Source organism: Thunnus thynnus, chromosome 1 (genome assembly GCF_963924715.1).
Source record: "Thunnus thynnus chromosome 1, fThuThy2.1, whole genome shotgun sequence".
Classification (NCBI taxonomy): domain Eukaryota; kingdom Metazoa; phylum Chordata; class Actinopteri; order Scombriformes; family Scombridae; genus Thunnus; species Thunnus thynnus.
Genome location: NC_089517.1, coordinates 31,294,278 through 31,314,810, shown reverse-complemented (window position 1 = coordinate 31,314,810; position 20,533 = coordinate 31,294,278). Strand labels below are relative to the sequence as shown.

The window sequence follows — 20,533 nt, the reverse complement described above, 5'->3', positions numbered from 1 at the left end:
TTATTCAAGTATCAAAATAGTTACAATCCATTTTCTGTCGATTGACTAGTTGATTAATTGACTGATCGTTGCAGCTCTAAACTCGATTTCATAATTTTGGAATGTGTCTGCATGTCTGTGCTCCCTCCTAGGCCATCCTCACTCAGGCTGTAGTAGCCAAGTAACTGTCACATTATAATTATGATAAAGAAATAGTAACATGGTCTAGTGATTACCTTATACCCAGGGACATCTTTTGTTTTCAAAATTGCAACAGAGAAGTCATCAGTCTCTTACTGTTTGACAATCATTAATCAAAATGAAGCAGGGTAGTAAAACACATCAACTGTTTTGTGAGTTCTGCAGTGATTGTCAGTTCATCTCCTGTCTCTTCCCTTTTTAGCTTTATATTTTATTTTTCACCTCATCCTAACATTATTATTATTGTCAAATTCAGGATATTACAGTCTGTATGTGACTTGTTCCTTGTAGGGCTGGACGATATGGCCAAAAATGTTGTGATATGTTTTTTTTTAATATTGATCGATTTCTATAGTTATCACAATATCTATTTAATAATAATAATAATGTTCAATTTACAGAACCCTAAAGAGACCAGACCATTAATTATGATTAATAATATACAATCATTTATTATCAGACTGAATAGGTGAGAAACATTCAACAGAACCAACATGGCTTTACATTAAACACTGAATGATTAAATAAAATAATAAATATGTAAACAACTGCTATGATTCCCATCACATCAAATACCTTGTTTCAAACATCTCTCAAACATTTTAGAGGTAGTTTACTAATGAACATTGATAAAATAAAATAAAAACTAGAAATGTTGAGGATGATTATGTTGCTCATTTTTGACAACTTCACTACAAGTTTCTTGCAAGAAAGACTAATCTGTCGACTGTCTCAGGCTTGAGTTTTTTTCATAATAAATTGGGGAAAAAAACACAACTGGGACATTATTAGTGCAAGTAGCTAACCTTGTTTGGTAAACTGGGGTGCAGTCCTGCCCTCAGAAAAGTTTGCCGTGGTAAATTTTGCATAGGCCATCCGTTGTTGGTGCGAGCTAGCAGATTAGCATGCTAGCCACAGGCTTGCTGGCCCAGTGTTATAACTCACTCTCCACCGCATCCTCAGCCACGCATTGCTGGTGTTTAGTCAGGAACTCACCGGCCTCCCGAACCAATGATAGCCAACTGGGAGCAGTCTGGCTTGGTAGTGCCGAGTGAGTTGTAAGCCAAGGATGTAGAGGTCCCCCATTGACGTTGTCAACTACATGCGTTTGTTTCTCTGTTGTACAATTGGCTGTTCGTGTAGTGTTTTTATAGGTAGAGGAAAACAAACTCTAAAATAACTATTGAAAATAAATCTCATAAATTTATCACCGTTATTGTTGAAGATTTTATTGTGAAAATGCCCAGCCCTAGTTCCATGTACCAACTTGTCACTCAGTAACGGGGATTAACCAGTTATGTACTACAGTGATATACCAGCAAAGATACATGCATATTGACCAGTATGTTGTGGGCTGTAATCCAAATATCCTGTTTACTGTTGGGATTGGTGACCAGTGCAAGTGCTGTTTCCATGGTGTTGAGTATTGAAGTAACACGCGACCAATGAACACAGCAGGAAAACTCTGGAATATTGAGAACAATTGCCATCCAAACCTGGAATAAACGGTTCACTGTTTTGTTATGCAAATGCATCATTCCAGTAAAGACCTGAGTCAGTATAAAGCTCATTTTCAGAGTATGAATGTGTGTATGCAAACACACTGTTTCTCTCTGTCATCTCTTTAGTGCAGGTTGTGGAAAAATCAATATCGTTTTTCCACCTGATACAGGGTTTTCTCCTAGGAAATTGTTTAGCCAAGGTGGTAAGCCACCCGGATCCAAATACATCTTGTTTCATGATCAATTTTGTCAGAAGGTCACGGCCTCAACAATAGCAAATGGTGCCTCTGCTCTTTTCCCCTGAACTTTATTTCATTTAAGTGTTGGTGTATTAATACTTTAGGGTCTTTACAGATGGATCAGGAATATACATTTTGCCAGTGGTTTTAAGGATTATGTATCAGCACGTTTTCCTCCTGGCCCCAGGGTACTGCCATCCTTCACTGCTTATGTCAGGAAGTCATCACACCTTTCTCTGCCTTTCAACATGGAGTGTGCTTTTTCAATTCTTGGTTCCTAGAAATGGTGTCAGTCAATTGAGGAAATGGGATTACTGCAGTTGAGTGTTGGTAGTGATTTGTGTTTATAGTAGATGCTAGAGGTAGATGCCTTTCGCCCATTTCCCCTCAATCACTCATTCACACTTCACATTCACACACAGCGAATGTCGTCTTGCCAACTCTAACTTGTGCACACACATGTTCAGTCACTCACCCATTCAGACCTATATATCATTACTTGGATGCTCTCTATCAGTGTCACATACACAGATCATCTGCTATTCTTGCTGATGTCCAGACCTCTGAGTAGACCATGGGGTCAGCCCGTCTCACGTTTCTGCAAAGAGCCTTCTTGAGTCTCCTGGGAACGCAAGAATGTACCAACCATTTTGAATATGCGGACCCCTCCCTACATGTTCTTTGACTTGTTTTAGTGTTAACCTCATTGTGTCAAGTAAGAGGCAGAGTTTAGATAAACGTTAGGTTGTAGATTATTTTCATGGTTGTTGTCAGATGCTTCCTGCATTTAGCTTAGCCAGGCAACCAGAAGGCTGTGTATTGTTACTGGCATAGGAGGCGTCTCATGTTGTCACTATGCTGTTATTGCATTCATAAAGTACCATTCTGTTTATATAGGGGCCCAACCGATACTGGATTTTTAGGACCGATACCGATATTAGGGAGTAAAAAAATTCCGATATCAATATATCGGCCAATAATCTTATATAGAATATTTACATAAACACACGTTTTTTGTAATGATCCCACAAATTTGACTTTATTGTGTTGTTTATTATTGTATTGCAATTGTAAATAACTATACATAAAAAAACACATGGAATAAAAAAACATATGTACGTTTATATTAAACTTGAATTAAGATAAAGGATCAAATATACATAAAATGCTGCCTATATAATTTTAAAAAATATAAAAATATATCAGTCTACACTGGACAACATATAGGCCTACGCCGATACCGATATATCCATGATAGGCCAATATCTGGCCGATATATTGGTCAGGCTCTAGTTTATATGCACATGCAAAGTAATATTCCTCGACCAGTGTTGAGCACTGTTACATGTGCAGGACAAGACTTTGACACACAGTCTCTTGTCAGGATGTTTTCTCAGGTGTCCATATTGTGTCCTTTTCTGTCGTTTCTTGCTGTCTCTCGTGTCACCACAAATGTAATGTAGTGCTGAAACAACAGAAAATTAATTGGCAATGATTTTGAGAATCAGTTAATAACAAAGTAATTCATCAAGCTAAAATATTTGCTGCTTTTAGCATTGTAAATTGAATATCCTTTGGTTTTGAACTGTTGATCAGAAAGAACCAAGCAATGTGAACATGTCCCCTTAGGCTCTAGGAAATTGGGTTGTTGTTTTTTTTGCAAATGAAGATAACTGGTATTGTCATCCCTGCTTTAATATCTCATTTTGTCAGCAAAACGTCTGTTTAAGCCAGCAAGATGAGTGTGAAGCCAGCGGTGAGTCCGATTCTAGCATTTGAAAGGACCTGTCAGGCTCCCAGAGTAACATGAAGTATGTGTTCACACCTGTGGTTCAATTGGTCCAACAGTTTATTTTCCTTGGACTGAACCAGGGGAACTGAAATACAGCCTTAGTGCTACTCTGGGATGGCCCTTAATATTACGAACCTTTCAGGTGAACATGCATTTTTAGGCAGAGTGAATATGGAGAGGGTACATAGACAAACACCCATCTGTTTGTCTATAGAAATGATAAGGGACAAATGTATATATAATGATGATATTCATTGTTACTTCAGAATATTGAAAATATACTGCAATATAATTTTTAGGCCATTTAAACAGACTTATCTTGAAGGCTGTATGTGTGTCCCTGGGCTGTGAGAGTGAACAGGGTTATCACTATACACAGTGTGTGTGTGTGTGTGTGTGTGTGTGTGTGTGTGTGTGTGTGTGTGTGTGTGTGTGTGTGTGTGAGGCTTTTGTGAATTTACTGAAGAAATCCCTGAACCCTGCTCTCTGCAGGCAAGATTTGCAGTTGCTGCTTCTGCAAACACTGGCTCTGCATTAGCAGAAATTCTTCTCTGTGATGCCTCTCGTGTGTCTCACTGTCTACCAGGGTTTTCTCACCCACACCATTACCATCACCTTACCACCTAATGTTCTCTTCCACAGGTGAAAACAGTCTCTGGATGTGCAGCCCAAATGCAGTTTTTGTCAGCCTACACAACACTCTCTGTGGCGCACACACACATTCAAATGCTTTAAAGACAGCTGCATGTTATTTTAAATTGCATGAATTTGTTCATGGCTTTCAACTGATGTTCTGTATTCCTGCCTGACAGTGGAGACTGGTTGGCAGGTTGTGTTGGCTGACTGTGTGTGTGAAGAAGCAGAGTTGTTTTCTGCTTTGATCAAGAGAGGTGTGGAGTGCAAGGGGGGGAAAAAAAGTCCTCTCGGTGAGGTACTCCTTGCAACAGATGCAAAGTCAGTGATAAAAGTAGGAATTGTTTGTGTGCACATGATTGTGTTCACATGTGAATGTGGTTGTATGAGTGGTGTGATTTAATAAGGCCTAAACTGGGGCATATTGTTGACAGGGAGAAGTGACAATACATGCCTCAGTGTTTCAGTCTCTGACTCACACATATCCAGACAGAGGCACACACCCAGCCCTCAGACCTTCACTCACATCCACTACGCACACCGCTGAGCATACTATCGAAGCAGTGGTGCACTGATTTACATCTGTCAGGCAGTTCTCCTTTCAGCTAATTAGGCTACATTTCTTAACCTAGCCTATGAAAAGAAACTAATGACCTAGTTAGCTTCGTCTCTAGGGTTTGGACTATTGTAGCTGAAACAGTTATGATTATTAACTGGTTATTTTGCTGGATTTTGAGAGAACAGTTGTTCATTTATCACTTTCATATCGCAAAGATTTGGGGAACCAGATACTTGTTGTATATTTACATTTTTGGGAACAGTAATTCTAAATATAGCCACTATTCATCACTTACCCTGAAATGTGTGACATGATAGTGATATGATAGTAACAGCAGTGTTTATGTGAAATAAATCACATTCGTTGTTGCCCAAAATATAAAACGAAACAGTACATCTGTGGCAGAGAAGTTGTCTAATGGAAAAACCCGTTAGCCACATCATTGACTAGAATAATTTCACTTCCTTCCAATGTGTGAATATGCATGTAAACATGTTAACATCTGGTATTGTGGCTTTTTTGGACTCCTTTTTATAAATACTGAGTCTATTTTAAACATATCTGTGACATTTTATTCAACAGAAGTTGTTTCGATTTCTCTACATCCATCCTTCCTTACAGCCCAGACTCCCCTCTGTCCTCCAGCAGGCTGGTTCGGAAGCTATTTACATAAAATCTGCATTATTAATGAGCACCTACTCTGATTGGCTGGAGATGTGGCCCTTACCTTCACCCCCAGCCAATCGGAATACGATCTAATGAATAATGCAAGTTCCTGTACACCGCATCTTTACCTGGAGTAATGGCTGCAGCTGGAGACATAAGACAGTATATAGAGGTCTATGAACCGACTGACCCTGAATGAAGGGGAAGAAACTGCTGTTGCACAGTTGAGATTTCAAAAGGATGTTTCAGAACTATAAGATTGTGTCCAGGTTTCCTCACATGTTTCCAGGTTTCCTCTTTTTTTTTTTTTTGAAACATAGCTGAGGGTCGCTAGCTTAGCTTTAGCACAGATATATTATATTCCTTTAGCTGAGTGACAGAAAGAAACAATGTTTACATGTGCGCTTGTTTTAAAACTTCATTCCAAGATTGAGGATGAAAAAGTTGAAAATCCTGCGGCGTGCTGAGTCTCTGTTAAGCAGACAGTCGGCTATAAAATGCGCGGAACCCACACACAACCGCTTGCCGATAACGGAAGGAAGATTGCCTCCAAAAATGAATTTCAGCCATTTCAGGCATATATTTCCATCCTCTGGAAGGCTGTTAAGACTTTTTCGCTGCCGAACAACTAGCTAAGATGCAAACTCCGACTACAGAAGCTACAGCAGTGATGGGCTCATGCTAAAGCTTCCTAGCATATTTGATTTGACTTTCTGGTGTGATGTAGTAATGAGTTCCGCCTCACCACCGCTAACTCTTGAGCCGCGCATTTCAAAATTTCAAATAACTGAAAAAGACCGAGGAGATAGAATTGAGTAATTTTACAGCACAGGAGGGCCTCCACCATCACCATAATCCATCCCAAAGCTCATTTTTCATGTTTCCCACAATACCAGCCTTTTAAATATCTGTCTGCATACATGCGTATAAACACAATTTCCCTTCCCTGTGTGTGAGTGCACGCGTGTGGTTCCGTCAAAGCCTGGACCCCGCAGTGGAGAGCACCCCACACTGTGCACTAATGCAAGTCTGTGGTTGTGAATTAATAATTCAGAGTGCTGGCATAGCTGGGTGGAGCCTCCATTATTCATGGTTGGCATTGGAACCGACAGATGACTGCTGTTAATATTAAGGACCAGCAGATTATAGTCCTCTGCCAAGACACCAGGCAGTCCTCAGCACTTTCATGTCTGTCTCTATCCTCCATCCTCGTCGTCTACACCCACCACTCCTCTAGACTCTTCTGACTCCTCCTCTTTTGCTGTGTCCTTGCTCCCCTGATCTCTGTCCTCTCCATCTGTGAGCATCTCTCTCTCTCTCTCGCTATCTCACTCTGTCATCTGTATTTCCCTTTCTACAGCGCGCCATGTCTCTTTCTCACTGTGTCTCCATTTCTTTGTCTGTCTCCTTTTCACTTCCCTTGTTTCTTTGTGAACTCTGATCCAAATTAGAATATGCATCCGTAGAACACAATGTTCTTCATTTACAAAATGCTGAAATGTCGATTTGCAATTTGAAACATGTTACATAACAGAAAACAAAGAGATTCGGTTGGGCCTGAAATGTAGATGAAATGTAAAATGATGACATGTAGAGAGTAAAGGGATTAGATTTTCTATAGCTGCTACTTTCAGGTCTCTCTTATCTTCTGACCATTCATGTTCTCTGCCAAAACAGATTTAATGTCAGTTATGTCAGATTTAGGAGAAACGTCTTCACATATAACCAGCCAAAGCGGTGCTGATTTTTTTTTTTTTTTTAAAAGGAGAAGAGAGCTAGAAAAATGTTGACGTGACAGAGACGGCTACAGTAGGTTCACAATGGATAACACTGAATATGAACCAAGAAAATCTGCCCCTTGGAAAAACTTCTCAACGCTGTATTCTTAAATGCAAAGGAGCCTATCCAGCATTTAATTCATTATTTGCAGATCAAAACCAGCCTACAGCTGACATAACTGACAAAACCACAGATCAGAGCAGACTCAGAGGTCTGACCTGGTTGCCAGAGGAGCAGCCAGCACTAAAGCTCGGCCGCAGTACCTGATGAATATCTTTCAGAAGGAAGTGCTGCTCCTTTTTCTATTTGTCCTTGTATTCTCCTTCAAGCAACCAAATCTGCTTGTGTCTACCTTCTTTTTCGAGGCTGCACTCACTAAATCTGTACCTAGTCAATTTCTTTCTCAATATGGGATTACTCACCGCTCAGGTAATCTGTATAATCTCTATTTTGAGCCACACAGTATTCCAGCGTCCTCTGCAATTTGGATTTTGCCTTTAACCTCTCTCTTACTTACTGTCTCCGTTTTCTCCCTGTGTGCCTCTCTGCTTTTTAGTCTACTGAGTGTGATTTCTCTCCATGGTGTCAGTGCCGCTGCCACTGAATGCTTCTTTTATTAAAGAGATTTGGAGCTGCAGTCACCACTAATGCCGCTGCCATATTGTACCAGCACCCCGCTGTGGCTGCTGCTAATGACATTCTTTGTGTCTCCATCCTCATGCTTTGCCTCCTCGTCTCCTCCTCCTCCTCTGGTCTGAATGGAAGAGTTGTCATGTGTTGCCATCAAAGGAGGAGGAGAGGCAATGAAAGCAGCAGCAGGCAGCTCCCCCCTCCCTCTCTCCTTACCCATTCTCTCTCACCTCCTGGGATGCTTGAAGCCACTTCAGTGTGTGTGCGTGTGTGTGCATGCGTGCGTATTTGAGGGACAGCATACATTAGGCCCCGGTGGAAGAATATGTATGCATATGTATCTAAGTGGCAGCATATATTAGGCCAGAGGATAAAGCCTTTGTGAGCTTGTGTGCAAGGACGTGCACGTTTTGACAGTTCAGTAACATTCACAGGATAAGTAAGAGTGTGCGCACATACAATATGCACCTGCCGGGCAGATGTCCTGTCAGAAGAGCACAGAGCCTCCCAGATCACCACAAGCCTCTGGCTCTCAGCCCGCATCACCTCCACCTCCCAACCCTTCCATCACCACTCTGGGAGCTTCCTACTCTTATCTGCCTCCACATATCATTTTGCACTCAGGCCGGAGTAGTCGTCAGTCAGTCTATCCTTCTGTTCACTCTGCATTTTGACACACACACACACACACACACTTACACCACCGTGATTTACTTTGCATCTCACACTCAATAGTTAATGGAGCCAAATTCACACATACTCACTGCTGTTACTGTGCTTTTGAGCATGTTGCACTCAAGTTAATTCCTTAACTCTCTTCACTTTATGCTAAACACAAACCTGTTGTATGTGAAGAGCTGTGTATGTCATGTAGGCAGGACTGCAACTAGCAGTTCATTTCATTATTGATCAATCAGCCGATTATTTTCCGATCAATTGTTTTGGTCTGTAGAATGTTAGAAATAGGGAAAATCCAAGTTGACTTTAAATTGCTGTGTTAACTTTCAGTCCAAAATCATAGATATTTAATTTACTATCTTAATGAAAGTCTAAGAAAACCAGTAAACATTCACATTTCAGCTGTTTGAACCAGTGAATTGTTGTCTCTGTCGATCAGACTAATTGTTTCAGCTCTACATGTATTTCATTCTCTTGTTAACTATTGCTAAGCTAGCAAAGCTAGTATTGACTACCTGCTACTGTAAAAATTACAACCAAGTATTAAAGGATAAGACTAGCACTAGTTTATCTTTTTTTATTATTATCAGTTTTGCTCCTGAAGAGAATTGAACCAACAATACATTTCTCCCACTAACAAGTTGTGTCTTAGCAGCCACAGTCTAACATAGCTGTGAAAACTATTAAAAAGTATGAAAGTGCCATATTGTAGAATTGGAGGACATGTTCCTTCATCATGATCAAATCAGTTGGTGTTTAGTTTATACCGTCACAACGCTGCAGCTGCATTTTCAGTCTTTTAGAAAAGCTCCATGTTTTACTGTATTACTAGAGTTCAGAAGAATTCATTTAAATTAATTTGAATTAATTACATTTTCAACACAAATATATAACTTGACTGGGCATTCTGGTCCTTTAACTTGTGCAGACGTGTTTCTAAAAACAAAAAAACACAGCGTACAATCCTGGAAACGCCACCCAACCTCGTCTAAATATAAATGGGGAAATCCTGTGTGAAAATTAGCACAAGCAGTCACGCTCACAGCAGACAGACTCTTTTAATGCAGCGTCTCCATAATGTATGCAATGATGAAAACGACTGCAGCCTGCCTCCGCCTGCATGGATATTGCGAGGATATAAATAGCCAGGCCTGGATGAGTGTGCTCTGAGACTGGAACCGCAGCACACAGAGCTCAAACAATAAGCCGTCACCACTACCCTTCCTCCCCTCTGCTCTCTCCAGTCCAGCAGCCTCCCAGAGCTCGAGAGGGGGGATTCTCTCTCCCCTCTTCCTTTCTTTCTTCCACTTCCTGCCTCCCTGCTTTTGTAATCTGTCATCAGTGGCCAGCCCAAGCCTGTCACTTGTTACGTCAGAGAGGCAGGCAGGCAGGCAGGCAGGCAGGCAGGCAGGCAGGCAGGCAGGCAGGCAGGAGGGCTGCCTGTCTACCCACCTATCTTTCTGTCTGTCTGTCTGTGGTGGAAGAGGTTTCTCTGTCACGCTGCTCTATTTTTCATTCAGTTCGATAAAAATAGGGGATGACGGCTGTGGATTAGACACGCACATGACTCCTTTGCTCCGCTGCAAAGAAAGGATGTGAGTTTTTTTCCTGTTGTTCAGTTCAGAATTTCAATGTGATCTCTGGTCTTTGGACATTGTTTTTCTGGCACCAGTTTAAACCATTTTTTTCTTTTAGTACAATGCAGCCATCTGACTCGCAGAGGGTTGGTGTTCATAGCACAACCTTGCCTGTTTGCTTAAATTGGATTACTTCTAATGTTTTTTTTTAATACAGGACTACAACCTGTTATTTTTTTTTTATAACCGGTAGACCAACCCACTGTGCTTTGTTGGTTATCCAGATCACAAATGATGTATTTAACAGACTCAGACTGAGTCAAGCCATCAAGCCGTCTTACTGCAGTCTGTCAAGAGTTCAGGTTATTGAAAGGCACGTGTGTACTGAAGGTTGTAAGTTCAAATCTCTGAGCTGTCTGGTGACACTAAATGTTTTTAATCTTCCCCCCTCCCCCTTCATGATTAACAGTGAGATACCCCTGAGCCAGGCACTTAGATCTAATCCTTCTAGTAGTTGTGTTGGGCAGCATTTTTAAAGTTAAGGGGGGCATATTATGCTCATTTCCAGGTCTATATCTTCGGATGATTTACAATTCAAAAAAACTCCTTATTTAACTCATACTGGCCCTTTATGCAGCCCCTCAGTTAAGCCTCTGTCTGAAACAGGCCATTTTAGCTCCCATCTCTTCAAGACCGCCCTCTCGATGAGCTCACTCTGTCCTGATTGGCCAGCTCTTGGAAGCTGCCCCTCTCGGCAGACTTCTGCCGGCTCTGGATGCTACGTCAACAAACCATAGTAGCAACGAACTATAGTAGTAGGATTTCTCTACTTTTTCTTGTTCTTTACTCGAAATGTCAACTTCTCAAATACGTCTGTACATGTTAGAGACCGAATCCAATCTGAAATATGCGTGTGGAAAAGGCAAACAACACATGGAAACACCTTAGCAACCAAGGCTACAGAAGAGACGGACTTTTATGTGGGCATTCATGATGAGCTGACGTCAGCTCGTCAGCAAGGTAGGAAAAAAGAGCTTTTGACTTGCAGGGAATATTTCTACATAAATACAACATTGACATCAAGTTTTGGAACTTTGATTATGTTTAACATAGACATCCGACATCAGGATAACATCATAAATAAATAAGTATAAATAACAGAAAACCAGAAAGTGCGTAAGATGTCCCCTTTAAGTAAATGTTTAAAAGGATGCCACAATACAGAAGACTGCATCTCGGTCTCTTTCTGTTCTTGATGAGCCAGAAAGAACAGGAAAAACGCAGAGAGGCATTTCTGTGGGACAGTGAAATCAGCCCCAAATCTAAAAAAAGGTGACGCTGGCTAGAAATGTTTCATGTGGCAGATGGCAGAGGCAGCCACACAGTTGTAATGATTGAGTAAGCTACAGACTCTCTAAACTTCCCTTCGCTCCATGTTCTTCTCCTTTATTATTTACTGTCCATGGCAGCTCTCTGCTCTACTTGAAATTCCAGAGTCCCTTCCATGCACCTGTTTGTACCAAAATATTTACCTTCAGTTTGCTGCTTTGAATTCCCCCTGATACAGTCTCTCTGTTTCAGTGTCTGAGCTTTTTTTAAAAAAAAATGTTTCAAATGTACTCATTAATACATAATCTTTGTTGCTTTATTTCCTCATGCATCATGGAATCCTTCCTTTGCTTAAGACATTTTAGACCTCCTATTAGTATTTTTTTGATATAAACATTAAACCCAATGACTCTGTGATATTGAAGTGTTGCAGTTACCGCTGATCTCACTGAGAATCAACAGTTCTCAGCTCTTTGCAGTTTCAGGCACTTTCAGCTCTTTGTTTCGGTCCTGAGAGTTGAACAATAAATGAGACTGAAACCTTGATATTGTCCTCAGGACCTGACAGGCAAAAACAGGTCTAAAGCAAGCGTGAGTATTGAACTTGCAGTGGGCAAGTGCTGAGAAAGAGGTCTCCAGTGTTGTCCCCAAACAGTGTGATTTCTTTAGTGGATGATGATAAATGGGACCAGTAGCCAGGAAACAGAATTACTACATACATGTACAGTATATACTGTATGTACAATCTCTGCAGAATGAATATCTCCTTATTTATAAGAACCCAGTTTGCTGTTTTAGCATGGTGAGGAAACCTTGTTGTACAGTCATTTTCATCCCTGCACTGAACATTATCTGTCAGGTCCACGTAATCATTGGAGGCATGTGGAGGCCTAGTAGTGACTGCCTGCTGTGGTGGGAGACAGGTCATCCAGATGAAAAGGACATGAGGACACTGAGGCTTATACTGGAGATACTGCATCCATCTCTGGGCGCATCGTGGGTCTGCATTTGTACAAAATGAAGCCCACTTCCTCATTCCTTGTTGGGGGGGTGTCTCAGCATAGACACGCTCTCATATACACACATTGATCCACATACTGTAATTGCAATTGCAAACACACATACAGAGACAAAAACGAAGAAGTATGAAAAAATGTATAACATATGCATTGTTGCTACATGTTTGTCCAGCACATGCTGTATGCTGGACAAGTCTCTGTATCAGTGTATTGTTAGGTTTTGAAAAATAAGTTGTGTTTATTAAAATAGTTTTAGACACTTGGTCACATACATGATGGCCGTGTTGGCCTATCAGATCTGCTTCCTCCATTCAACTGTCAGTCTGTATGCTGTAATTTAATGATGAGTCCGGTAAGCAGCAAGTTCTCAAAGGTTATCTGTGGTGTCTGTGTGCTGCTTATCATTAGACTCGCACTTAAAATGACCTTTTGAGTTTCCTTTGATCGGGGATATATCAACTCATCAACATTTGCTACTGGAAGCCAAAGCTGAGTTTTGCTAGTAGTGTGGTTAAGCGGGGGTTTATCCTGTAATTTAAAAATGTGTCTGTTCTGTCAAAAATGACACCAGCACTCTCACATGCTCACTAATTGCAAATCTGTTCTCAGCCTCAGCTGCATGTGAAACTGTGACAGAGGTAAAATGCAAATTGTGTTGAATGTCACACATAGAGACAGACACTAAAAATGTATCACTTCACTATTGTACACATATCCGTATTTGCATATTTCCCAACCAGGGGTATCATGTTTGTTCATTGTGACATGCACGCCACCTGATATGCTTCATATGTGATCATCATTAGCTGTTGCAAACAGGCTGGCTGTCAAGAACTTTACATATGGGGAAATGTGATGCAGCCACGAATCATTTGTTGTTGACAGTTCCATGCTGTCCACTCCGCAGAGCCTCCAGCCCTCTGAGTGGTTTTTTTGTGAGCTTATACTGTATATTTGCATACCCAGTAGGTCACATTTCCATATTCCCCCCCACCTTCTTCTGCTGCCAGTACACTACAATACTACAATACAAACTTTGTACTGAGTATGAGTCAGGGTTCAATTGTCATAACTGTTCTTTCCTCTCCTCTTTTAAGAAATAAGTCATTGTTTGAATTATGTAATGGATAAAAATGGTAATCTATGTATACTATACCAAATGAAGTTATACAAAACTGTACAATTTTTAGCACTACATACTGAATCATACAGGATAATACAATACTCAGTGGAACGGCTGGATGATGTTTTAAGGCATGATTGTTTGTAGAGGGAAGTGTCACAGAGTCTGCAGGTCCGTTTGTGTCTGCCCAGCTGTCGGATCATACAGGAAGGCAATTAGTCACAGACAAGTCTGTACATAAGCAGATGTTTATCGTTGTGTCTGCATATGAAGAAGGCAAAACATACTATGCTTCTCATTTTCAAATCAGTTAGCCAGAGAAACTGACACTCGACTGACTTGATGTAACAACTGGTCAGATTGGGAAGGCGCCTCGTCCACAAACACACGTGGACATGGTTTTAATTAGCTGCCAGTACCATCACTTGCTACAAAAACAGTATAGTTTCAAAAAATAGGGACGTCCTGAGAAGGTATCGCCGCTGATCCAGGTATATTTTAATGGATCTTATCGGCTGAAATAAAGCCAATCAAATGCTGATTCTCTTCTTGCTGTACGGTGTAGCTACACATATGTTTCATCCTCCTCAGCCGGCTGCAAAGCTGCTCTAGTCCATCCTCTCTTCTCTCCTTAGTACTAGAAGGCTAAAAAAAACTTTTGGCAAAACATGACTATTAATTTGAGTCCTCTAAATTATTAGCTTTTCTACATCACTGAAATGCTAACCTCAGAGTGGCATAAGTTGAAAACTGTATTCCCAAAGAAGCAACACACAGCTGCTTTATACCAAATGTAAGATGTCCTGAACATGTTGTGTTTATAGTGCTCTCTTCATTCGGTGGAATTACTTGACTACCCAGTCGTGGAATTTGATGGGGATGTTGTTTACTGGTTAATGGTCATAATGCTGTCCTTTGTTGAGTGCAATGGGAGCTGTTGTCTAATGCAGTCTTAATATATTAAATTTCCCACAGAACATGATTTAAGCAGCCATGTATCTGGGGTGAAATTTTTGCTTGGCCCAAAGTAAAAGTAGACTTTTGTAACCCTGTGGACAGTGTTCTAGCAGGCCCGCCTTGGACCAGAGACTTCTGTTTACATAACCCGAGGCTTTGTCACAGTACTTTCAGAAACTGACAATAACAGTCTCAACACCTGCTCTCTCCACTGATTTCTGTTATAAGCTTTTCTTCATCCAGGGGAAACTAACAGAAACTGTGATAATGTTGTAATGTTAAGCTGATGGTTGCTCTAAGTTTTACATGGTAGGTGTCCAGTACAAACAGCACTTTATTCTTAGGTTGAGCGTCGGCTAATAAGATTTGGACAAAAGCGTAAGCTAAATGTCCAAAACAGTTACTCGCTTTCAAAGAAAAAATACAACTCTATACTTTAAGAGGACACATTTGATCTGCTCTATTAACAAGGAACTGGGAACCTGATTTGTGCAATTGTGAGTGAATGTTTCAAGCTTTCAAATCTAGATGAGATTAATGTCATGGCAGTGCCAACAATTATGAATTTAGAAAATGTGATATTACTCTATATTGCCATTTTCTGCACTGTTACTGGATTAAGTCAGTTTGTCATCCCCTGTCAGAGCAGCTGGTGTGAACTTGTTTTTAAAGTCAGTGTAGAGCAATAATATGTGTTCTGAGTTTGTCTCACCACAGAAAAATGTGTAATTAACCACCCAGTCGAATTTGAATGATTAAAAAAATGCCAAGTATATAAAGTGAGGTTTCAATAAAAAAATATAAGCAGTATTCTCTGCTCTGAAACGCTGGGAGAGTGTCCACTGACGACGCAGCCTCTGAGTTAACAACACTGATACCAAACTCCCATATAAAAATACACTATTTAAAATGGGCCTTGTTTTAGGTGTAAGGCAAGCAATATGGGTGACATTTTAAAAATAAAGTAACATTAGGAGCCACTGTTTAATTCAGCACATATTTTGTAGGTAAATGTGGACTGCAGTGAAAATGTAACTTAAATGATTAGTTAACAAGTGAACCATCACCAATCATCGCTATGTTAAATAGTATTTTTTCAGCGGAGTTCGGTGCACTAAACGTTACTCACTTCTCTGCTGAAAAGTGGCTTCATTGTAGCCGTCACCCGTGGAGCAATTGCCTCTCACGCTGTGCTTTTTGGTGAAGTGCCGCCCGGTAAATGCTCTCCCTCCAGCCTGGAACCTCCCAGCAGCTGTTGAAGCCAAAGCTGCGGGTGGCTGCCAGTGTCAGCCGTTGCCAAGCCGTTGGCAGCTCCACCAGTCAACGAACGCTTCAGCTGGGTTTAAAAGAACTTCTTGAGCGCTAACTTTGACCGAAAATGGCCTGGTTCTCTAGTAACAGCGGATTATGCGAAGTGAATCCCAGTTGTCTCCGACGAAAGTTTGTAAAACTACCTGGTGTAAAAATAGTTAATAGGTAATTACTTTCTAACATGTCATGGCCAACTTCTGGCTGCTTGGGAGGCTACATAAACAAACTGAAACAAACTATAACTGTAGGATTTCACTACTTTTTCTCGTTCTTTACTCGGAATGTCAACTTCTCAGATACATCCGTACATATTCAGCAGAATCCGATCCAAAATATGAGAGTGGAAAATGCAAATAACACAGAAAAACCTTAGCAACAACCTCAGCAACCAAGGCTACAGAACAGACAGCTGTTTATGAGCATGCACAACAATCTGACAACAATCAACTCGTCAGCAAGATAGAAAAAACTGTTGCAAACAAAGCATTCAGAGCAGGCTGAAGCCCTGGCTTTTGACTTTCAGGCAGAATTTCTACATATGTTTACCTCAAGTTTTGGAACATTGACCATGTTCAGCATAGATATCTGACATCATAACAGTATAGAAATAATAGAAAACCAGAAAAAGCATAATATGTCCCCTTTAAAAAAAAAAAAAAAAAAAAAAAAAAAAAAGATTTTAAAATTCTAACAAATTACAATAACATAATAATTATATGAGCAGATTACATCAAACTGTGCTGCAAAAGAAACAGAAGCAGATATGACGATCAGATGAAAATCATCATGACAATCACCTAAGTGAGAACCAACTTAAAAAGTTAAATAACTCTCTCTTTCAGGATTCTGGATGGTGGTGCAGTACATGCGGTAACAAGAGTTAACATCGCTTTATTCTCAGAGTATGATGAATATGCAGGAATTTGTCTCAGAGGCACAGAGAAGTGAAATATTAATGTAGTGAAACAAGATCATACAGTAGTTGGTAGAGGAGCAACAGGACCCCACATCTCTTTTTATGTAGATCCATCAAAGCAGCTTCAGTACAGGAGGTTGCTGCCGCAGATGCGGATCACAGACACTTGTGCAGACACCTTAAGAAGAATGTGATTTAGAACACAATACTAGTGATAATAAATGGGACACACAAGACACAAACATATTACTGTCATTCGGTACTGCACTTTAGGAAGTGCTTCATCAAAGGATGCTGTTACATCGCTGTGTGTTGCCATGACACTGTCATCAGGAGCTCATGAAGCTCAGAGAGAGAAAATTAGAAGGAGGGGAGTGGAGCAGGAAGTGATTTCCACTTGTGTGTGGCACATCTGGTAGCCGGAGTGAAGCAGGATGTAAAATGTACACTTTGATGTGTGACCTTGATATATAAGGAGCCATACAGTTCAGACTAACAAAACAAAGCACAGCATCAAAATAAAAACATGCAAGGCCCCTTGTTCCTTTCATTAAGAACCACTGCATCCACACAGCGGGGGTGCCACTGCAGAGAACAGTGCCATTGTCTGCCTGAAAATAACCTTAGGCTTCTACATATATATTCAGTAAGGGTAATTTTGCGCTATACAGTGACAACACCCTGTGGTGTAGTACTATCCACGCCTATTTTTCTCAGTAGCGAACATGTTCATTTTCAGTCTGGGTGTTGGAATATCGTATATGGTATTCTGCTCCGTGAGAAACTCTGTGAACGGCCAAAGCATACAGAGTCAGTGGCATTGCTCTACAGTCTACTGCTATGGAAAATTGAATTGAAGAAGCCTCTTGCAGCCTTTGCTGAGTACCACTTGACTAACTTAAGGAGAGTGATGTGAGCAGTGTGATGCTGAAGCTCTTGAATAGCTCGCAGGCATTCCTCAGCACTGGAGAGAGAGATAAGAATAGCCCTCACTTGTCTCTCCTCCATTGGCTAGCAGTGTGGCTGTGGGTTGGTGAGCCGCGCCGCTCTAGACGTAAAGAATGGCAAAGGGAAAGGAGCGGGTGCCCTCTCTGTGCACCAGAGCAGCCTGGCCTTGGATATATTTGGCTCTTTCAGTTTGCATACAGATCTGCAATGGTCTGCAATTAGGCTGTTTCCTGTATCAACACAGGATATGGCAGCGCTGTGAAGCTTGCGGTGGTCATAGATGTTCTCACAGAGCGTGCTAGCCAGTAGCCAGGCTCTCTGAAGGGGATGCATCATTTTCATGGCTCTAAAATTACACTGAGCATTGAGTTACTTAGTAAATGCAAGTGGAAAAGAACTGGGCTATGCTCAGTGGACATAATGTTCCTCTTTCCTTGAAATAGACTGAATCAAAGTGAAAGCTATGAGCTGCAGGGTAGATCAAGGAGAGGGGGGAGGTTAAATCATTTTTTTAGTGAGGACAGTTAATCTCTGGATTATATACAGGTTGTTTTGTAGTGCTTTGTTCATTGTGTTTAGTAACCTATTGTGACGTGACTCCGTTAAGAGTGGCAGCAGTCGGTCTAGAGGGAGTTAGTGACCAGAGCACTCATGCTCACATTGGTCTCCAACTACAGCCCTTCCCTACTTTGTACGTAGCACTGGAAAATATGCGTCAGCTACTTCCTCCTTCTCACCCACCCTCCTCCCCATTTCAGCTTCCTGTTCTCCAGGCGGGTCGGAAGTGAGATGCTTTAGATGGGTACTACTGCAGGAGGCCTTATTCAGTCACTGTTACACCTTCAGGCTGTTGTACTACTGTAGTGTGCCACCACTGATTTACTTCTGTTTCTTTGTTTCTTTTTAAATAAAGAATCTCAGTGGAAATTGAATTAACTATTAACATCTGTGTGGTGGTTAAGAGACACACAAAAAACATACATATTCACTTTTCAGGCCCCAGAAAGACTTCCTGAAGAAAGTACAGAGATAAGGGTCTATGTAGGCACACATGAAGATGCACTCACCAGCAGCTGTACACTTTTTAGCCACACACATGCTCTTGTAGGCATACACACCCAACCACACTCTTTTTAACTTACAGTTTGTCTTCACGTTTTTCTCTCACTCTGTCTCCCCCTCCTCTCTCTCTCTGTCACTGTATCAAGGTCACCTTTTTAAAAGACTAGTTATTGGCTGCAGAAGCAAGATGCTTGACAGTCTTGGCCTATACCAGAGAACTGCCTTCTGCCCATTCACTTTTATTACTTCAGATTCATCAGTTTACAACCTTTCTACAGTTCAACTTTTTAAATAAACCTTTCTAGGGCTGTCCGACATTACCAAAATCTCCTATCCTAGTACGGCAACCTCGAAGAATAAATAGTTTCTGGTCCGTGTCCCCCACCCCCACCTCCCCCATCAGATTGAATTAAATTACTCTGATTGGCTTTTTACTCACAAAGATTTTATTGCATTTAAAGTAACAAGTATAGTTGTCATCAACTCGACTACTTCACCTAGTTCACCGTCTCTCCTGTGTGTGCGGCACACACAAGGAGGGCTCGGCTCCACCCGTGGTGAACCACAGAGATTAGAGGAAACTAGCACAACTGTAAATGACAGTAAAACACAGAGAGACTCTCACACTGACCTGAAATGAAACAAGGGCACATAAACTGGATGAACAACATAAATAAAGATCATCTCTACTGTGTTTTTGCTGTCATTTATGGTTACGCTAGTTTCCTCTGCTCTCTGTGGTTCACCACGGGCGGGGCTGAGCAAAGGACAGACAGACAGAATTGATGACAACTGAACTCGTTACATTACTGTAAGTACAATAAAAGCTTCGCTAGTAAAAAGCCAACAACAGTAATTTATCATTGTAATCCACGCAAAAGATGGACACACTCTAAATGATAAAAAATATTGCCATGAAGAGTGATTTGTAACACAACTAAATAATCAATAGAGCAGAATATTGAATGATTGACCTTTTTATCATCACACGATCTATATCGTCATATCACACAGCCCTTTATCTTTCTGTCTGTTACCAGTCTTTTACCAGCAGATATCTTCATTTGATGCAGGAATTACAAATGAGAAATAGGAAGAGTGGCTTAGTGAAATAAGATTTGTTGTACCTTCATTATCATAAATAATGAGTTACATTTGCAATAAATGTATTATTTTTGTCTGAATAGTGCTGCATAAAAGTTAAGAAACCCCTCACGTTTTGTACAAGTTGCTGTGCTATAGAATTAAAAACTTGGTAACCCTGCCAAAACTTGTGTGTGTGTGATATTTACTGCACTTTCCTTTGATAGCTACAGTCTATCTTTTTCATTTTTGGGTGATTTTTTTTTTTTTCTTTGTTACTTACTGTGATTCCATTTTTGTCACCATTGTGTTAACGTCCCCTTTGACAGTTCGGATTGACAGTATGTCTATTTACAGGCATGTTTAATGTATTTCCACCACTGACCTTTCAAATCTAGAGCACAACGACTCTACTACACTGAGCACATTTTTAACCATTCCATATATTCATGAACACATGTCCTCATCTTTTCGTCCTTGCTTCGTATGACTATCTAGATTTCTCCTGCCGTCTTTTGCTTGAATGCAAAAGTGTCTTTGTTTAAGTGTA

At 40.8% G+C, this 20,533-nt stretch overlaps 1 protein-coding gene across 2 annotated transcripts in view; it reads left to right on the top strand.

Moving 5' to 3' along the window:
- Positions 1 to 20,533, top strand: part of LOC137186548 (tyrosine-protein kinase CSK) — a 47,315-nt gene that overhangs the window by 6,906 nt on the left and 19,876 nt on the right. Inside the window, exon 1 of one of the 2 annotated variants that reach the window (XM_067595570.1) lies at positions 10,141 to 10,253. The exons of the other annotated variant lie outside the window; for it this stretch is intronic. The gene's annotated coding sequence lies outside the window, so the exon portion shown is untranslated. Of the gene's footprint in view, positions 1 to 10,140; positions 10,254 to 20,533 lie in introns of those variants that run through there. 2 annotated transcript variants of the gene reach the window in all.